The sequence below is a fragment of the Panthera uncia genome, assembly GCF_023721935.1.
Source record: "Panthera uncia isolate 11264 chromosome E2 unlocalized genomic scaffold, Puncia_PCG_1.0 HiC_scaffold_20, whole genome shotgun sequence".
NCBI classification, from domain to species: domain Eukaryota; kingdom Metazoa; phylum Chordata; class Mammalia; order Carnivora; family Felidae; genus Panthera; species Panthera uncia.
In genome coordinates this window covers 23,034,071-23,054,814 of record NW_026057589.1, presented here as the reverse complement: position 1 = coordinate 23,054,814, position 20,744 = coordinate 23,034,071, and the positions used below count along the sequence as shown (strand labels likewise).

At 57.6% G+C, this 20,744-nt stretch overlaps 1 long non-coding RNA gene across 1 annotated transcript in view; it reads left to right on the top strand.

Annotated features, from left to right (window-relative positions):
- LOC125916283 (uncharacterized) overlaps nucleotides 1-11,972 on the top strand; it is a 47,780-nt gene extending 35,808 nt beyond the window's left edge. The window contains exons 2-3 of the long non-coding RNA XR_007455861.1: nucleotides 10,923-11,066; nucleotides 11,664-11,972. This is a non-coding gene — a long non-coding RNA (uncharacterized LOC125916283). The remainder of the gene's footprint in view (nucleotides 1-10,922; nucleotides 11,067-11,663) is intronic.
- The last annotated feature ends 8,772 nt before the right edge of the window (nucleotides 11,973-20,744 follow it).

Genomic DNA, 20,744 nt, shown 5'->3' with positions numbered 1-20,744 from the left:
CCCATCAACCCTCAGTTTGTTCTCAGTTTTTTTTTTTTTTAATATTTTTTTTTAATTTTTTTTTAACGTTTATTTAATTTTGAGACCGAGACAGAGCATGAACAGGGGAGGGTCAGAGAGAGGGAGACACAGAATCTGAAACAGGCTCCAGGCTCTGAGCTGTCAGCACAGGGCCCGACACGGGGCTCGAACTCACAAACCGCGAGATCATGACTTGAGCTGAGGTCGGACGCTTAACCGACTGAGCCATCCAGGCGCCCCTGTTCTCAGTTTTTAAGAGTCTCATACTTTGGCTGTCTCCCTCTCTAACCTCTTTTTTTTTTTTTCTTCCCCTCCCCCATAGACTTACGTTAAGTTTCTCAGGATCCACATAAGAGTGAAAACATATGGTATCTGTCTTTCTCTGCATGACTTACTTCACTTAACACTCTCCAGTTCCATCCACGTTGCTACAAAAGGCCAGATTTCATTCTTTCTCATTGCCACGTAGTATTCCGTTGTGTATGTAAACCACAACTTCTTTATCCATTCATCAGTTGGTGGACATTTAGGCTCTTCCCTAATTTGGCTATTGTTGAGAGTGCTGCTGTAAACATTGGGGTCCAAGGGCCCCTCTGCATCAGCACTCCTGTCTCCCTTGGGTAAATTCCTAGCAGTGCTACTGCTGGCTCATAGGGTAGGTCTATTTTTAATTTTTTGAGGAACCTCCACACTGTTCTCCAGAGCGGCTGCACCAGTTTGCATTCCCACCAACAGTGCAAGAGGCTTCCCGTTCCTCCACTCCTTTTTTTTTTAAGCTATAAAATTCTGCCTCGCGGTGTTTTGAAGCACTGTTATCCGGTGTGGACACATTTCCGCGTTCACAAAGATTAAAATAAATGTGTATATATATATTAATTACTGCATGTGCAACACGCAACGCGTACGTACTGCCTGTGTGCCGCAGGTATAAATACCAACACGACGTGTGTACGCGCGGCTTGCTCCCGTTTCTCTGCCCCGTCTGTCCAATTTGTATCACCTCCCCCCGCCCCCAAGAGAGCCCCTTTTATTCCTCCAGGGCTTCTGTGTAAAGTGCAAATACATGTTTCTGTTCCCTCCCCTCCCCCCCCCCGCCCCCGCACAAGGGTAGCGCGTGACGTACACTCTTGCGCAATGTCACCGTCCGCCACGACACTGTCTCGGTGCTGTGTTCTTGTCAGCGCGGCCGGGCTCCCCTGGGACGGCCGCGGGGCGCGCCTGTGAGGTCAGCCAGCCCCGTTGGGGATGCTGGGCCGGCGCCCCCATCGGCCGTTACAAAGTGCTGCCTCTCCCTGCGCGCGGGGGGGGGGGGGGGGGGGGGGGGGGGGGGGGGGGCGGGGCGGGGCAGACCACGAACACTCCTCACTTCACGTTGTCCCCCTGCTGCAGGCACCGGCCTCCGACGAGGGTCCTGCCCTCCGGGAGACTCAGGATTCGCGACGCTCGCACGCGGCCTCCCCCAGCCGCCCGGCAGCCAACATGGGCGCGAGGAGGCCTTTTGCGCAAATACCCTGCGAACGGCGGTGGCGTTAGGCAGCTACGGCTTCTGTGCTGGGCCCCACGGTCTAGCGAGACGCCGCCTGGGCTCCCAGCTCTACTGCTTCACTGTGCGCCTTTGGGTGACGACTATGGTTTAGGGCGTCAGGGTGGTGACAGCTGACGTGTCAAGCGGGTGCGTATTCTGTCCTCAGCACAACTCGTAAGAGCTCTGCACGTTTAATCCCCTTTGCTTGACATCGGGACGCGATCGGTCGCATTATGTACCCCGTGGTAAATCTTTCTGAGGCACAGAGAGGTTAAGTAACTTGGCCCAGGTCACACAGCCCAGGGGAGCCGGCGTTCAATCCCAGCAATCAGTCTGGCTCCAGGTTATCGTGAAGATTAAACCCATCCATGAACGCGGCGTATTCAGACAGGGACCTGGTATGTGCTCACCAGGTGTTAGCCTAGGTGCCGTCATTACCTGTCTCTGGAACTGCAGTGCAGCTAGCCTTGCCTAGGCGGAAAATACCGTGCACACTCAGAAAGATCAGAGATTCCGTTTCACCCTGTGCAATTTGCAAACGGGCTGGGTCCGTGGGAGAGGCAGGTGCTGGATCAGGCGGGAAACGCCGAGAGAGGGGGGAGGCTGGGTCACCCTGTTAACAAAAGCCGAGGTGCAGCCTGGCTTCCTACCCGCGTGCCTCCGGGATCGTGCTAACACAGGACGCCGCCAGCATGAGATGTGCGAACGGCTTGGAGTCCCTTTGCTTTTCTCTGAAGCAGAGAGCACAGCAGAGGAGTTAGCAAGCTTGTTTTGGCAGAGGAAAAAACGCAAAATGCCCAAACCACAGAATTCTCAAGAATATTGCTAAGCACTAATTTTGCTAACATGTTAGACAGCCTTTCGGATCTAGGCAGTCTTGTTCCTCGGCTGGAAACAGTTCCCGAAAGCCCTGTGATCCCAAACACACCCCGGACTTGTGGGGTAATGAGGAAATCCGCTGCTGCGTTCTGTCGCCTTGCAGCCAGGCCCAGCGGCAGCAGCCCCAATGCCTCAGCCCCGGGCCCACCCAAAACATGCCGGCTGGTCTGCCGAAACGTCAGCCCAGTCCTCCCGAACTCGGGTAAGACCCAGAGGTTCACATGCCCTCGGAAAATGATCTCACCAAGACCCGCTCCCCAGGTTGAGGTCCCAGGGCCCCCGAGCCCGCGTCAGGGTGCGGACCAGGCTCCTTCTTGGCACATCTCCTTGTATTTCAAGGTCAGCGTCTCCATCAAAACTGGCTAAGTAATGAGGCAAATAGGATAACATCCCTGTTAAGAAGGTAATGAGTCACAAATGCTATTTCGATGGTTTCCTTTGAAAGAAATACACAAACCAAACCAATTTTAATTAAAGATCTTGTCTTTGTAATCAGGCAGCCGCAAATGAAGGCCAAACTGCTTTCATGTGGAGTCATATACACAGAGCTCAGCTAGTTTTCCCATAAAAGGACACGGCTTTTTTTTTTCTTTTTTTTTTTCAAATAAAAAAGTAGTTTGTTTCTAACAATATGGGGGACAACGAAAAGCTATCTTTTGCAAAGTATAAAATTGCGAACCGCCCTCGCTCCCTCCCCCACCCCCACCATGGATGCCACATCTGTTGACGTTAAACCAGTTGGAACGTTTGCCAAAGTTACATCCCAGCTGGGATTATCCCGCCCTTGGAGATTATGCATGTGATCCTGATTTTTCAGCAAAAAAAAAAAAAAAAAAGTAGTCGAAAACCAAATAAACCCACCTATAAGTACATCGAAAGCACAAATGGCAGAGAAATGATTGTCACACACCACAGTGTGTTTCTTCTGCGGAAGAAACCGCCTGAACATCAAAAATGATGTTTGGATTTTTCGTTGTGAGCTGTCAGCGGAACTGAAATACCTCTCCTAAATACGTCGTCCAAAATCATCGTCTTTGGTTAAACATGCGTGTAATTTAATGATCCACGAAAGGAAAAATGCATCCTTCGTGGCCTGAGCTCAGCCATGCGTCCCTGCTTCTCGACGGTGCCGGATCACGTCTTCACCGGAGAGGGTCTTGGGGCGGCTGCCCGCGGAGCTGCGCTCTGGCCAGGGAGGGCTTCAGGGGCCGCGGTCGTCTTGAGCCCTCTGGGCCTCCCCGGTGCGGGAGCCTCGGGGCGCTTGGCCACTGCCTGCTGGCCTGGGCGAACTCATGGGAGCTCCCGCCCATCTTCACGCGAGTGACCGTTCCAGTCCTACCCGTGCTGAGCTCGGCTCTCTGGCAAGAACCAGAACGCGCGATGGGAAACCAGGCGGCACCAGAGAGTCCTGTATGCAGGGAGCTTCTCTTCTGTCTGAGTGACGGAATGCGTGCCAGCAGCCGGTGATGTCGCCGGACGGGTGGGTGCCGGGTGCCCGGTGGTGTCACAGAGCCATCTGTGTCTCCAGATTTCAGCTACTTGTTCCCTGGGTGCCACGTCCCCCGTGAGAGCTTCCCTGCATGGGTGAGATCGGGTCCCGGCGAGGGGAGCTGCAAATCACATCTCCTCGTTCCAGCGGGAGGGCGTGATATGCCGCAGAGGACACAGCCCCCTCCGCTTGCTCCCAGGCCGTGGGCTCCAGAGGCATGTCACAGAGCAGCAAGGCTTGGCGAGCCCCCAGCGGCACCTTCGCGTTGGCGGTGAGAGTCAGCATGCACCGGCCATTGTCATCCCCACTTAAAAAAATGTTTTTTAATGTTTATTATTTGAGAAGGAGACAGAGAGCAAGCAGGGGAGGGGCAGAGAGAGAGGGAGACGCAGAATCTGAAACGGGCTCCAGATTCCGAGCTGCCAGCACAGAGCCCGACGTGGGGCTCGAACCCACAGACCGCGAGAGCATGGCCTGAGCTGAAGTCGGCCGCATAACCGACTGAGCCACCCAGGCGCCCCAAGTCATCCCCGTGTTTAAATGCACAGGGTGATGTAGAGTCCCGCTCTGGCACAGCAGGTAGTGGCCTGGGTCTCAGTCCCACAGCGTCTGCCTGTGGCCCTTGATGGCCGTGAGGCAGCCTCTTATCTGTGAAACGATGACCATGCCCACCTCAGCCCCCAGGGGTGGCCGCGCCCCAGCCCAGGTTTTCATATTCACCCCGCGCCACAGACTTGGGAGTGAGCCTTCCCACGCGAGCGGACCACACCCGCGTTTCTTTGAGAATGCAGGCAGCCTCTGGGAGTGCTGTCTGCTCAGAAAGGTGGCATGGCCACAGGACACAGGGTGACCACACGGGCCGGGAAGTCTGCTGCCGCTCCAAAGCTGGCTCGCCGGCCCCGCGGGCTGGACCGCTCCCCTTAGACAGCACATCTGGTGCCTGAGGACTCCCGTCTGCATCACGCAGCTGGGCAGTGAGTGGGGTTGTCCGAACCTAAGGACAGGAGGTGCTGACCATCCATCCGGCCGTGGGACACTGGACCACAGGGCTAAGGGGCAGGAGGCAAGTCGACGTGAAACGACCCGAGAGGCGCTCCCGGAGGCTGACCTCGACAGCTGTGACTTTGCACGTGAGCCCTTGTCACGTGTTTGCCGTCTTCAAAATCAGAAGGCGGAGCTTCAGCCCTGGAGGCCACGTGACCTTGCGTGGTGTTACGAGCGATGAGCCTCTCTCCCTGAGCGGAGGAGGACATCTTTTCAAGGCCTCCCTTGGGTTTCACATGTTCCGTGCGGAGGTCCCCCACCTTCCCGAAGGACCCAGTGCTTCCCAAACATGCCGCGCTTCCTCCGGCCTTCCTTCTCTCTGAAATGCCACCGCCACCTGCCTTCCCCAGGCCGACACACGAGCAGCCTCCTGGGCGAGGCCTCCTCTGGTCCCCCTCCCAGACCAGGCCATGGGGCCCCTCTGCACAGCCAGTCCTGTATGTTCCCCGATGTCATGTCACTACCTGTTGTGTGGGTTTGGATTATGTTCAGGTGAAAGCAAGAGAAACCTAGGTTTTGTTTTGTTTTTTTCTTTTTCACGACAAAGTCTGGGGGAAGGCAGGTCAGGGAAGTAGCAGTGCCTCTCCTCCAAAATGTCTTCAGGACGTGGCTTCTTCTGTCTAATCCACCGCGTGTTGCCTCTTGGCCCAAAGCCACCTTTGCTCAGGATGGCCACTTCAGCACCAGCCATCACATCTGCATTCCAGCCAGCAGAAAAGAAGACCTGTGAGAGGAAAGGGCAGAGGGTCCACCACACTCTGCTTAGATCGTAATCACATGGCCACCGCTAGCTGCAAGGGAGGCTGGGGGTGGGGTTTTAATCCTGGGCGGTCACACACCCGAGTGAACATGGGTCCTGTTCCCACGGGGGGGGATGGCAGACATGGGGGACCGGAGGGGGTCTGTGCTCTCCTAATGCTCAGTTCAGAGCCAGGATTGTCAGAGGTCCTCAGTAAGTAGGTGACGTTGGAGTGAGTGAGTGAGTGCACGCCGGCCGCGGGGCCTGGATGCGAGGTGCACCTCTGGTGGGGCCCCCCCGCCGGGCCTTGCCGCCGAGCTGCTGGCGAGCAGCGTTCTTCACATCGGAGGGGCAAAGACGGTCTGGCAGCTTTGACCTCAGGGCCGCACGGGGGCCGGGGCGTGAGGAGGCCTGCGGGGGAGGCAGGGTCCCGGGAGCCCACCAGGGGTCCGGGGGGCTTCCCCGATTGCCTGTCCTGCCCTCCGCCCCTCTAGGTGCCCGAGGCCCTCTCCCACTTCTGGGTCCGGGTCCGGGTCCGGGTCCGGGCTGGCCGAGTTTCAGCAGGTAACCCCGCCTGGCCGTCTGCATTTCGTCGATCCCGTGTCCCTGGGGCCCAGCCTTGCAGCCGGCTGTGCGGCAGGATCATCTCCTACAACTCAGTTAGCGGAAGACCCCCAGACGGCAGGGGCACTTGGGCCGGCTTGCTTCCCACAGCGAGGCTCCGTGTAGTGGAGGTCTGGCTGCTGGGCGTCTGGAAGGAGGGAAGGGCAGAGTGGAGGGGTTTTGGCGCTCTCCGGCAGAGGGAGAGGGAAGATGCTCCTGTACTTGGCCGGACGGGGAACGGAAGAGGCAGGAAAGGCTGGAACCACCCACACGCTCCCCCCATAGGGCGTCACAGCTGTGGTTCCTTCAGCTCTACTTGGGGCCCAAGCACGCAAAGGACCCGCGCCGCCCCCCCCCCCCCTTACCGCCCCCGGCTGTGTCTGCACCTCCAAACCCGCCCTGGTAGCCCAGAGAGAACTCCCCTGAGAGCTGGAAGGACTTAGCAGCGACAGTGTCCAACCTCCTGCCCCGACAGAAGGGGAAACGGAGGCTGGGGGCGGGGGGGCACGCATTGCCAGTAGTCCCAGGACTGCTGGGTCGAGACCGAGGCCTCCTGCCTTCCACGTCCCTGGTGTCCTTACTAGGTCCCCCAGAAGGGCCTGTCCTTTTGCCTCCTTTACGCCTGCCCCCAAAATGGCACGTGCCCCGGTGTCAGGCACGGGAGGCCCGAAGCACCTTGTCTCGTAACTTCCTCCCTGTTGACGTCATCGTGGGGGGTGGGGAGTCCGTGAGGGTCATCGCGGAAAAGACGCCCCCCGGCCCAGAGAGGTCCCTCCCCTGGCACCACCGAGGCTGCTCCTGGGCACCCGCTGCCCGTGGCGTTGCTTCCGCACGGCCTCCGCGTCCCTGGAGCTCTTTCTCAGCTGCCTGCACACGTGAGAGCCGCTAAGAAGGCGTCACCCTGGGGTCTCCAAGGACCGAGTGGTCCCCAAGCTGAGCGAGCTGGACCGAGGGAGCGGGTGAGGCAGGGCTGCAGCCGGGACGGCCACGTGGGTATAACCGCAGACCCACTCTGAGCTTCAGAGGACTCGTGTTTGAGACGAGGGGTGGGGCCGCGTGCTGCCCACCTGCCCACGAGGCACAAGCCCGCGGCCCCCACATGCCTTCCCTCTGGGACGGGGTGCCTCGCCCAGCAAGTACCCTGGTCGAGGGGGGGCTGGCTCTTGGACCCGGCCCCTGCCAATTAGCCCTCCTGGTCGCTCGGCCTGATAACTGTTGCGCTTAGAAAAAAATGACACACTTTCCCTACATCTGCTCCAAATTTGCATTTCAGAAATTAGAGAACTTAGTTATGTGGTATTACATGGCAGCCCGGGCCGGGTCTCGGAGTATGGAACTGATTGGATATTCTGCCCAAAACGAGAGGGGTTTCGAGCTCTTTCCAGGGAGTTGAGTGGAACACCCAAACTGACCTCCGGTATTAAATATTATATGTGTATAGTTGTTCCGTAGAGTTCCCTGGCATCCAGCAGCGGGGAAATTGAATACCTGGCCAGAATGATGTTCATCAGGGCTCAGGAATTAAAATATCGCTGTATGCACGCCAAGCCCGGCTGCTTATAAAGGTAGAACTATTAAAATGTGATTAGCTGAACCGTATTTTGTCTCAAAAATGTCATACACCATTAAAGTTGAAAAGACCTTGATGCAAACAACCTTGGCAGAGTCCCTGCCCCGTCAGCAGCAATGTGAGTGTGCAGTCCCTCCAAGTGAGGGGAAAATGGGGAGCCTCCCAGGGCAGCCGGGCTCCCTGGGGCTGCAGGGGCGCCCAGCGCCTTGAGACTCTGGCTCGTGGGCTCGGGAGCGTGTCTCAGTGGGACGTTTCAGGCCAGGGCAGGTTCATCGGAGCGTGCGCGGCAGGGGCAGGTCTGGGTGCGAAACTTCAGGGAATGCCAAAACTCTGGGTGATCCAGCCAGGTAAGCTAATATTTTAGTATAATATTAAAAAAAAAAAAAAAAAAAAAAAAAAAAGCCAGCAGACTACTGCCTGCTGCCTGGCCTGTTTTTATAAATAAAGTTTTATTGGAACCAGGGGCCAAGATTAGGGTGGGGTGAGTGAAGCAGTGTCGTACAAGTTCAGGACCAGATCCTGCCTTCACTTGAAATTCGATATTTTGTTCGTCGTGGATTTTGGGGGTATTGTTTTTGAGTTTTGGAGCATCCATTTAAATTTTGGACCCGAGGCCCCACTTGCCTTACCCGGCCGCCGCCCGGGCCAGGGAAATAATTATGGAGGTGCGCTCCCACCCACATCCCCCAGCAGGACGACACGGTGGCCTTTCTGCCAGGGTCCCCGTGAGGTGACTGCTCTTGGAATCCCGTGCCCACAGTGGATGTGGTGGGAACGAACAGCCCCTGTAGGAGAGCCTGGCCCCATCCCAAAGGTCAGCCACCCCTGTTTGATCCACTGCCGTGAACATCCTAGCGAAAACCACCGAAGGCAAAAGCCCAAATTCCCACCATACCTCCAGGCGCAGCTCGGGGGCTGCAAGCACCAGTTAGCCACTGGTGTCAGGGGACCTTGGACGTCCCCACCCACTTCCTGTGGCCTGGGGCATGGTGCGGCCGGAAAGGTCACGTTGCTGTTCCCTGAGCCTCAGTTTCCTCACTGAACTCGGCAGGGGATAACAAAACCCACATTGCCCCGTCCCTGGATTTCAGCTTCTTAAACCTTGAGTCAAAGTGGTGAAGGAACCGGCTCTGAAGGGCTATATACACCCACCAAAGCGCAACGTTCTCTTACAGAAATGGGGTCAGAGACCGTAAGCGTCCTATCCAAGATCACACAGCTGGTGGTGGGGACGCGTCTTCAGAAAATCCAGGTTTTGGTCTTTACCAACTGGGGCCTGCCTCCGGATATGCTGGTGGTAGTGGGGTGGCTTGCTTGCTAAAACAGAAGGCTGCCTCCCACCCCCAAAGTTTCTGATTTGGTAGGTTTTGGGGGGGACCCACGAACCGGCCTTTCTAGCAAGTTCCCCGGTGCCCCCGATGCTGCAGTCAGGGACCTCGTTTGGAAACCCTCCTCTGAGGGCGACGGGGGAGGCCTAGGGTGAGAGCAAGGAGGCTGGTACCAGACTATGTCCCCTCCTTTGCAGGGGATGCTCCTAGTGCCGGGGAAGGGCGCGCTGGTCAGGCGGTGTTTCCCGAACGCTGTGCCTGCACCTGCACGGACGCTGCTCTAAAAGGTGTCAATCTCCAGGCCCCACCACAGACCTGCTGGATCAGGGGTCGGCCAGGGGTGGGGATATTGGTCCTCGCCCCCTCCCGGGAGACTCTGTGGCCCATGAGTCAGGACCGCTCCCCGCCCCCTCCACTTAGTACCGCTTGGGAGGGGGTTATTTTTAAATCCCAGTCCCTGTACCCAGCCCCGCAGGATTGGAGTTCAACACCCCCGCCAGTCAGTGCAGGCATGTCGCCAGCTCCTAGAGCTCCCTGGAGGATGCTGATGTACCGCCAGGCTCAAGAAGGTGTGAGCTAAAGGGCCATCCCCGAGCAGAGACCCCAGCAGCGCTAAGAGGGATGCTGAGTCGTGTCCACGCAGCGGCCGAGCGAAAGGCCGTAGCTGATGGACAGCCCTGGGGCGGACGGCCATCAGAAAAGCGGGTAGATCGGGAGTCATCGAAGAAAATTGTATGTGAGGACGTTGGGCAGGGCACCACTGTTCTGTAAGGTTGTCTTTTCCTTCAAACCACTGAGGCCTGGAAGGGACCCAGATATAATAGAATTGACCATATTGCCCACTTAGGGTACAGACCACGCGGCCTCATAAACGGGCTGAGAGACCCATAAATTGAAATAACAGCACGCCCCCCCGCCCCACCCCTGCCACTTGTTTGGCTTGGCAGAGAGGAGAGTTCATGCCTGGCATTATTATTGCTATGGGTTTTTATGGTGACTCACCTCCCACATTTGAGCCTTCCTCTCGCTGCCTGAGGAGGAAGTCTCCCTGACGTCTTTGTTGCCACTAAGATTTGTCAGGGTCGTTGCGGACCTCGGGTCTCCCCGGGGACATGGTCCCTGGGCTCAGGCCGCTTGGAGGCCCGGCCTACCGCCATCCCCCGGGGTCTTGATTTTTCATGCAGGGAGCACGGTGTCAGCCTCCCTGGTGAGCTTAGCTCAGTGCTAGGCAGGAGGGGGGAGGGGCGACCAAGCTCTGGAGGGAGCTGCCGTCACCTGGGGCCACTGCTTCTGGCCGAAACCGAGCAGGCCTTTTGGCCAGACTGTGCCCTTTGCTCAGCCATAAGCCTCAGCAAGAGAAGTTGAGTTAGCCTCAAATACTGGGCGAAGCTAGGCATCTGGAGGTGGGGGCAAGACTGCCCGGTTCAAATCCCCGCGCCAGCCCAGACCCACTGGTCATCCTCACATGTTGCTGAAAACCACCACCACCACCACCAAGAGAACAAACAAAACCTTCTCACCGTGCCTCAGTTTCCCCACGTGTTGAAAGGGAATCCTCACCATGACGCCACATAGGTTGTTTTAAATCTAAAGTGGACTCAGCCAGAGAGAGCAGCCCGAAAGCAGTGAGTGCCCAGGAGGCTAATTTAACCGGCCTGTGTTCATCCGGCCATCCCTCTAGCCACCTTTCTAAAGAGCTTGTTTAATTTTAACTTCTTTTGCAGACATTAGATTTCACCTCTGGGGTCCGTCTAGTTGTTAAGCCAAATGCCTCCGTTCAAGGTTTTAGCAGCGCACCTACAGAAACGCAGCTGGCCTTGCCTTGGTAACCTGATGGGCAGAGTCAGAGTCCAGAAATTTCTAGGCAGGTAAAGAGGGACCCTGGGGGTCTCCAGGGAGAGGGACGTACAGGAGCAGAGCTGCCCCACAAAGGACTGGACTTGCCCGGGGAGGAGCTGAATCCCACTCACCCTGCCCTCCCCTCTGCAGGGTCTGGCACCAAGTGGGCTCACCGGAGCCCCTCAGCGGGGCCGAGGCTGTGCTGTCCCCTGGGTGCCGTCCTTGGCCCCTTCCTGGGTGCTATTGTCCGCGACTCCCCTCACCAGGATCCAGAGGACTTGTGGGGAAATTAGTCTTTGCTCTTTGTGAAAAAGATAGGCCGTGGATTCTGGATTCCGGTGGCAGGGGGGTGGGGGTGGGGAGTCATTGTGCTCCCCAGCTTTTCTTATGGAAATGTTCAAACTGGAAGGCTGAAGGGAGCGAACACCGACACCCCCGTAGCCACCCCCCCACCCCATTCTCCAGCTTACACCTTGCTATTCTTGCTTTCTCTGGTACCTGTCCATCTGTCTGTCCCTTTGTCCACCACTCATAGATCAACTTTCATCCCATTTTATTTTTTTATGCTGACATCAGATGGCTTTCTTCTGAGGCTGACTTATTTTACCGTAACGTCTCTCTTCAAGGGTTCGATAAGGTGGAGCCCGTACAGAAACGCAAATGGCTCTTCTTGATCTAACTCTCTCATAAAAACGCACGCCCGTGAGCGGTTAGGCAGTTCCTAGGGACAGCGGCTCTGCAGGGACTGCCAGTGCCTCCAACTGTCTGCACCTCTTTGTCTCCTCCAAGAATTGAAACTGCATTTTCTCAAGCATGAAAATAAAACAAAAAGTAAAAAAAAACTCTGAGCAGGTTTTTATTACCCTTTTGTAATATTATTAATCCATCCACCCACCCACCCGTCTGTCCGTCCGTCCCTCCATCCCTCCACCCATCCACCCACCCATCCACACATCCATCCATCCACCCACCCACCCACCCATCTGTCCATCTGTCCATCCATCCATCCCTCCCTCCATCCATCCATCCATGTATCTGTCCATCTATCCGCCCATCCATCTCTCTATTTATCCATCCAACCATCCAACCACCCAACCACCCATCCACACATCCATCCATCCATCCATCCATCCATGTGTCTGTCCATCTATCCATCCATCCATCTCTCTATTTATCCATCCAACCATCCAACCACCCATCCACACATCCATCTATCCATCCACCCACCCACCCATCTGTCCATCCATCCATCCATCCATCCACCCACCCACCCGTATGTCCATCCATCCCTCCATCCCTCCACCCATCCACCCACCCATCCACACATCCATCCATCCATCCACCCATCCACCCACCCACCCATCTGTCCATCCATCCATCCATCCATCCATCCATGTATCTGTCCATCTATCTGTCCATCCATCTCTCTATTTATCCATCCAACCATCTAACCACCCATCCATCCATCCAACTATCCATCTATCCATCCATCCACCCATCCACCCACCTATCCATCCAAACATCTATCTCTGCAAAAAGCATTCACCCAGAGTATCATCGTTAGTCACATGACCCTCGTTTAATCCCATGACAACTGTTATTATCTCCTTTGAACACATGAGGAAACTGATGCACAGCAACTTGTCCAACGTCACAGAGCTCTCACAGGCAGTGCTGGGATTTGACCTGCCCACGATAGTGCCTGGGACTGACTGCCACCCCCATGCCCCCGTAGGGACCTGGCAGTTCTGAATGGGCAAGAATGGAGGTGGGCGATGGCTTCCTTGTTTGTGTAATTACCACCTCAGAGTGTGACATCACTGCCCCCCAAGTTTTTAGAGAATCCCCCAAGCCAGGAAGTTTCCCTCCTGGGGAGCTGGGGTTTGGCCTTGCTTGCATCTAGAATCCAGGGAGGGTCAGGTCTGAGACTGCATTTAGGGCCTTTTCCTGGAAAAAGCCCCATTAACCAGTCTCGTGCAGCCGTGTCTGGGAACAAAACCGCATTTCCTGTGTTTACCAAAGATGTTGTGTAGGATGAGTGGAGACCCAGGTCACCCTACTCAGGCACATTCCAAGGGGACCAGCCACCCCAGGAAGTAAGTCAGGGTGAGGCAGAGGGCACAGGGGCAGGTGCTGGGCCGTGGCTGTGTGGGGGGCGCCCTAGGACCTGGAGGGACTGGCCATCTGAGATAATGGAGGCGAGTCCTTTAGGAGTTGAGGAGCCTGCTCTGCGATGGGACTGAGCCTGGCTGGGGACCCCTCGGGGTGGGCACTCGGTTACTAGGGTGAGGCCCATCACCCATCATCGGAGCCATGGAGACAACAGCGACTGCTGCTGTTTGAGTAACTTCGGTGGCCAAGCACTTGGTCGTCTCTCTCTGAGGCAGGGGTCATCGTCATCCTCACTGCAGTGACAGGGAAACTGAGGCTTGCAGAACTGAATGACTTTTCCCCAAGTCATGTGCCGGCCACGGGGTAAGGGGCGGAGCCTGCGCCGGAACCAGGGGCTGTTTGGATCTAAATATCTCAGCTGCTAAGTCCCAGGCGGGGCTCACTCCATTGGTGAAGGCTCGAAAATCGCACGAACAGATGGGGAAACTGAGGCTGGGGAGAGCGAGCAGACCGCCCAGCTCTCGTCTGAGTAGGTGGTAAGGGGTGGGGCGTGTTCAGCCACTTGGATGGTTTTGCACCTTCTCTCTTCCCCCCAAGAGAACAAGTAAAACAAAACATTGAGCCGGGCAACCTCCCTGCACCCTCTTCAGCTGAGTCTGTGGGTAGCAACCCTCCTAGCCCCCCTCCTCTGGCCGGGCCCAGCCTGCCTGGAGCAGGGCATCCATGGGCAGCCCCAGGTGCCTGCCTGCCTGCCTGCTGGGGACAGTAGGCGTGATAATGATGTAGATCAAGCAACTACCTCGGCTGTCCCTGCCTTCCCTGCGCACCGCACCCCCAGGCGCCCCAGGCCCCGTCTCCATGGTGACCGGGGTGGGTGCCCCCAGGTGTATCACGCTTCCTTGTTCTGCGCTTCCCTTGGAAGCCAGTGGGAGGTCAGGGCATCTTCACTCCAAAAAGCAAAGAAACAAAAGGAAAGTGATACACAGGGAAGCGTTCAGTAAAGCCTCTCTCTGGATGAATTGTTTCATGTGCCCGATAAGGGCCGGTCCCCCCATTTCACAGGTGGGGACACCGTGGTTGGGGGACGTTTGCTAATTTGCCCCCAGCTGCCAGTGGTGGGGAGAGCGTGGGCAGCCCTCCCAAGATCCCGCCTCTGCCCTTTCCCATGAGCCCCAAGCCACCCTCGTGATCTGGATGCCCACGCCCACAAGCTGTCTGGGCCCTCCCACCCGCCGTGGCTCCCACCTGCATTAGCCTCGGGTCCGCTGGGTGCCCTCGGGATGCACACGTGGGGTTCTGAGCCCCACCGCGCTGTCCCTCTGGTGCAGCCAGAACCTGCGAGGAGCCTCAGAACGTCGCCTGACCCCTGTGCGTGTCTGGGCAGGATGGGAACTAAACCCAGAGACCCCCAGGACCAAGGTGGGGGGTGGGCTTGCTCGTCTGCCCCCTCTGGTTGTTGGAGGAGGCGCCCGGGTCCACCCAACCCTCCTGGGCCTTAGGCTGTTGGCCTGGTCTGTGGGGTAGGAGCTGGCAGGCCTGGCCCGAGGCGGTGCCTCGCAGACTTGATCTGTGGCCTCAGGAGCACCAGAAGGGGTGTTGAGACACAGGTGGTCGGGCCTGCACCGCCCCTCCTGCCCCCATCCCTGGAGTTTCACAAGGGGAGGGTCATTTAAGAATGGGCTATCCAAGAGGTTCCCAAGTGACCCCGTTGCTGTAGGCCTAGGGGCCAGACCTTGAGAGCCACCCACCCAGTGACTGGCCCACCAGACTTTCTTAACGGTGTTTTGGGCCAGACGGCCCTGCCTGTAAGGTGCCTAGCGTATCTAACTTGGGCCCCCAACCACTGGGCAAACAAAACCATTTTTTCAAAACGTTTATTTATTAGAGAGAGAGGGAGGGAGAGAGAATCCCAGGCAGGCCCCGCGCTATCAGCACAGAGCCTGATGCAGGACCCGATCTCACAACAGTGAGTGAGACCATGACCTGAGCTGAAACCAAGAGTTGGATGCTTAACTGACCGAGCCACCCGGGCGTCCCCAAAACAAAGTGATTTCTGAGTGGGGCTGTCACATAAGGCCCCAACTGAGGAACCATCTAGGGCTCCCGGACTTCACCCGGGCCGAGCTCCTAGCCAACAGCCAGCACCAACATGCCAGCCCTGTGCCATCTTGGAGTTGGGTCAGGCTGCCCCAGCTGAGGCCATGCGGAGCTAAGACTAGTTAGTCTTCCTTGCTGAGCCGACCCTCAGCTTCTCCTCTGTGAAATGGCCTCATAGTGCCACCTCGGATGAGGTCACGTGTATAACATACCCCACATACGCTGCGCACGATCAAGCTAGGGCATGGGTGTTACTGGCATTATAGTGGCCAGTTGGCAGATGGGTCCCCCCCTCCCCTGCGTGAAGCATGCTGGCCCCTCACCAGGAGTTCCTGGCTTCATTTCTGTCATCATAAAAGATTGTCTTTCCATGAGCAAGCCTCTACTCATGGCGGCTTGTCAAGAAATTTCTCCCGCTCCCTTCCCCCACTCCCCCTGGCCTCCGTTTGAGATGCTCACCAAAGCAGGGCCCATTAAAATGTCAGGGCTGCCAAATTGGCCCTGGTCGGCGTCACCGGGCCCCGGATGGCCTGGTGGAGAGGTTGGGCACAGGTCCCGGCCACTGCCCAGATGTTGGGGTGGGGAGATGTGCCTGTGGTTGGTGGGGGCGGAGAGCTCCAGGCGGGGAGAGAGAGGGCGCATGAATAATCCAATGACCTTTCCTCTCCGTGTTTGGGTGAACATAAGCCTGTTTACAATAAACCCCAGGGAGATTTTTCATCCTTCCAAATGGAACAAGGGTTATGTAAGCAGAGAGACCTTGAGCTCGGCAAACACCTGTTCTAGGGGCCAAATGGAGGGACGTCAGGAGAAATGGAGCCCTCCGTTGACTCATGACCAGTTTGAAGTGACACGGCCTTCATCAAGCCCGGGGGCTGCTGGGGAGGGCAGAGAGCCCTTCCTTGGGCACTCCTTCCCCGCATCCGCACAGGTCAGGATGCACACACGGCCTTGGACCCCGAAGCGGCTGCCTGCGTCTATAGCTCTTACTTCACGACTACCCTGGGTGTCCTCTCTGTTTAAAAACAGACCATATACATTCGGATTACAGGCAGTGGGAGAGCAGGAAGTCCGTGCAGGAAAAAAAAAAAAAAAATCGAGAGTAACTCATCCCTCATTAGTTTTTGTGTTTCTGTTTTACCCCGTCCTTGATGACTTTGAGCGGGAGACTCAACCCGGAAACGTTAATCTTCAGAGGCTGGTCTTCTATCTTTGGGTCTGGGTATATCGTGTCACATAAGATGAGCCGTTCTGGAAACAGGAGGTCAGCCACCCGAGTCTTTGGACGACCCGTGGGATCTGTTTAATGGAAGTTCCCTATTAATGGTTTGGGTATGTCTGGCTGAACCCCCCTCGGGGGTGCTTCTGTTCTCACCGTTTTCCCAACGGGCACCGACTTGGAAGCTGAAAGTGATTTCGACTCCCGGCTCAGCCCAAGCCACGCCGGAGAGAAGGCAGGGTGGTGGCTTTATGGTGTGTCCAACACCACCGTCTTCGTTTTCAGATTCTCCTTTAAGCATCCGGCGGATTGTCTTTTCCCAAGTGGCGGCAACGAGATCTCCTGCCCACATGCTCTTCCGAAGGCACCCCGCCTCGTAGGGGAGGGTCTGTGTTGGCCTTCACTTGAGCCTCAGTGGGCGTGTGACTATCCCAGAAGCAAGGCGCCGTGAGTCCCCAGAGCACGCCCTACGGGGAGGTACAGCTTCTGTGCACTCCTGTTGGGACATTCGTGCCTGGAACTTGGCCACCATGATGTGGGGAAGCCCACAGGCCCACGTGGCGAGGCACCAAGGCCGGCAGCCGCCAGCCGGGCTGAACTCCCAGTTGCCAGCCAGCCCTGCGTCGCGCCGTCTTGGATGTGGACCCTTCAGCGTGGGGTCTGGCTGCCGCAGCTGCTTCCTCGCGGAGCAGGGACCACGAGCCTGCTTGGAGAGCCCTGCCCCAACGACAGACGTGTGAGCTAAGATACACGTTTGCTGTTCGAAGCCGCTGAGTTTTGGGGTGATTTGTTACACAGAGTGCAGGTGTTTCCGCTGAGGCTGCACCCGTCAGGGTGACTCAGGCTTGGCCTGCTCGCGGCATGTCCCGTCTCATTTAAGCCCCTCTACCGCCCCAAAGGGCGGGGGCTGTGCTCGGCCCCTTTTTGAATGAGGAGGAAGAAGCTGAGACTCGGGCAGGTTAAGCTACCTGCCCGTGAGCGTGTGGCCAGGAAGCGCAGGAGCTGGGTCTCTAACCCACGGTGTCTGACTCCAGAACCACCGACGGGATCAGCGGCCAGCGGGCTCCACTCTCCCAGGCTCAGGCCAACGCGCGTGGCCCTCCTCCGTGCGGCCCCCACCTGGATGTTGCCCCCGTGCGTCCGCTCCTCCTCAACAATCCGGCCACACGCCTGGAGGTCCCCCGCAGACCCCGCTCGGGCCTCCTGCCAAAGCCTTGCTTCTGCCGAGGCCTCCCCCCCGAGGGGCCTCCACCCCAGGACACCTGCCCGTCCACCCGGGCCCATGTCGCAGGCCGGCTGGTCTCGCGAGCTGCACCCGGTGTGCGAAGTGGGTGCCCTCCCAGAGCCTCAGGCCTGGAGAAGGTCCAGGGCGGCAGCCGTCAGGTGAACAGCCCCGGCTCGAGCCCGCACGAGGGTGCCGGGATCAGTGCCACCTCTGACGTCCCCTCCGGCCCGGCCCGTGCCTCTCCCGGACACCTTGTGGTGTGGACGCTCCTCCACCGACCGTGACACCCTGCGAGTGCCGGGCATGGTGTGTTCACCACGCTTGTGCAGCCAGCCCCACGACCACCAAATACGGGTTGGTTCGCCCGTCGCCCCGGGCTCAGCCAGTGCCAGGCTCAGCCTCAGCGCTGACAAGGCTGGCCCGTGCTGGCCAGCCTGTGCACCCACATTCCCGTCTTTCATTTGGGGGAACCCGCCCCCCCCGCCCGAGCACCTGGAATAGACAGGACTCCGCAGCCGCGTCCCTGCAACAGAGTGTCCCGCGGGGGCCGGCGGGGGCTTCCCTTCAGCAGGAGACGCTCCTCCCTGGTGCCGGGGCAGCCGACGGACGTCGCCTCCTAGCTGAGTTCCTCTGTGGGCACTGCTGTGGGCCACACCTGCGCCTCTTCCGTGGGCGGTCCCCATTAAATGACTGATCCAGCGATGGGACAGAGTTTGGTCCCCTGGCCTCAACTCAGGACAGCGCAAGCTCCAGAGGGGCTGTCCCAGCTCCAGAGCCCCCCCCCCCCCCCCGGGGGGGCCGCCCCCCCCCCCCCCCCCCCCCCCCCCCGAAATGGGATCAGCTGCACCCAGCCCGACCTCTCCGTCCCCACGGGTGGACCCAATGGGCAGTCATCAACCAACCTCCCGTCTCAGAGTCTGCTCTCCGAGGACCCCCAAGTTGGTCTCTCTCTTCCCTGTGTTTCCTGGACATTCATTTGATGGCTGGTGACTATGCCACCGCCTTGGAGAGCAGAGTCCGCAGGGAGCACCACGGTCAGCTGGGAAGAGCCACCTGTCTCCAGGTCATTATGTGAGAGGAAAACGTTCTTTGGGGTCTTTCCATCATGCTCTACTCTGTTCTTTGGGGTCTTTCCATCATGCTCTACTCCCGAGTAACACAGTGTCTTGTTTGATTTTGTGCAACACCCCCCCCCACCCCGTAATTAATTTTGTCTTCATTTTATTTTACTTTTTTATTTAAAAGTTTTTTTTAATGTTTATTTTTGAGAGAGAGAGAGAGAGAGAGAGCGCGCACGTGCGCGCATGAGCAGGGGAGGGGCAGAGACACAGACTCCAAAGCAGGCTCCAGGCTCCAAGCTGTTAGCACAGAGCCCGACACGGGGCCTGGACCCACCAACAGTGAGATCATGACCTGAGCAGAATTCAGACGCTCAACCGACTGAGCCACCTGGGCGCCCCCAACTTGTCTGCATTTTACAGAAGTGGAATCCAAGGCTCAGAGATACAAAGCCACTTGTTGGAAGCTGCACAGCCAGGAGGCACATCTCCTGCCCTCACTGCAGCTCTTGCTGTCGCTGATGCTTTGCAGCCCTGTCCCCTCCCGCCCCAGCCCAGCCCATTCCTGCACCTGCCAGCCTGGTGTCACAGCGCTACCGTTCCGTCACTTGGGGCAGCTCCCTTGGCATGAGTGCCCTGGAGCTAGGACTGGGGGTGATGAATCGCTGCCCACTTCAGGTGACCTTGACTCACCAGGGTGTGCAGGGACATCCTCCAGCTGGAACGTTCTCCTGTCCACACTGGACGTATTTCAGCATGATGGGGAAAATGTCTCAGAGTGAATGGCCTGGGGTTACTCTTCCTTCTCCTGGCATCGTGAGGCCCTGTATTCCTCCACCATGCCTGGCTGGTTCCCAGGAACCTTGAGGGATTCAGCTCTGATGCCTCTTCTTCCAGGAAGCCCTCCCGACTTCCTCCACCCTGCTCCAACTGTGTTCTTACACCCCCAGCAGGGCCTGGCCCTGGCGTCCTTACTGCCAGAAGTGAACCCACCGAGGCCTCGGACTGGGCTGCATTTTTCCTCCTCGTGTCCCCAGCCTCCTACAAGGTGCACATCACACAGGCGATGCGTGTCCTAAATGCTCACAGAGGAAGAGTGAGAGAGCCCAGGAGCCTTGGCCCACCACCATGCTGGGCCACACTGAAAGAACCGTCCTGGCATCTCGGGCCTGGCTGGGGGAAGGGAGAGGGCCGTGAGGGGGTCTGGAGACCTGGGACAGTAGGAATAACTCCTGTTTAAGGAGAACTTTCCATGGAGAAAGGTCTCCTGAACCTCACGACCACGCCGTAAGGAAGGTTGCTGGGACAGAGGCCACGCAGGCGGGGATCAGAGGGTGCCTAACCACCACGCCACCCTGCCCCTGGACACCTTGCTCATGGTAGGGCCTGGGTCTCCCAGTTCTGGTCTCCCGGCCTCCCTGGGTCCCGCTGCCTGATTCAGTTCTGAGCTGGGCTGGAGCCGGGTCGTCCGAGCCTGCTTCCCGAGAGCCCGGTCCAGATGTGGATCCGAAGAGTGGCCTTCCCATCTGCCCAGTGTCACACGTGGTGCTGAGGTTCCCTGGCCTGCCAGCACACTGCCCTGTGTGTCCCGGGGAGGGGCATGAGCCCAAAGTGGAGTGCCAGAAGCTGGAAGCGGCTTTCATTGGCCCCTCACCCGATCTCCACAAGCAGCCGGTAAAGTAGGTGACGTCTTCATGCTCTCAGACACGTGGGGAAACTGAGGTTCGGCCAGCCGCTGTGACCTCTGTGAGTCACACAGCACTGCATCAGGACCAGAACCCATGGGCCCGAACCTCTGGCCCCAGCTTCTCCCACCTGTACAATAACGTAAATAGGAAACAAACTGTAATAAATGGATTTTTTTTTTCCCAAAAAGAGTATGAAAGGTTGTGACCTCCCTTCCCCTGCAGACCCTATGCTTCTCTCTAATCCTCCCTCTGGAAACCATTGTTACGTGTTTTTTTTGGTTTGTTTTGGGTTTTTGTTTTGTTCTGTT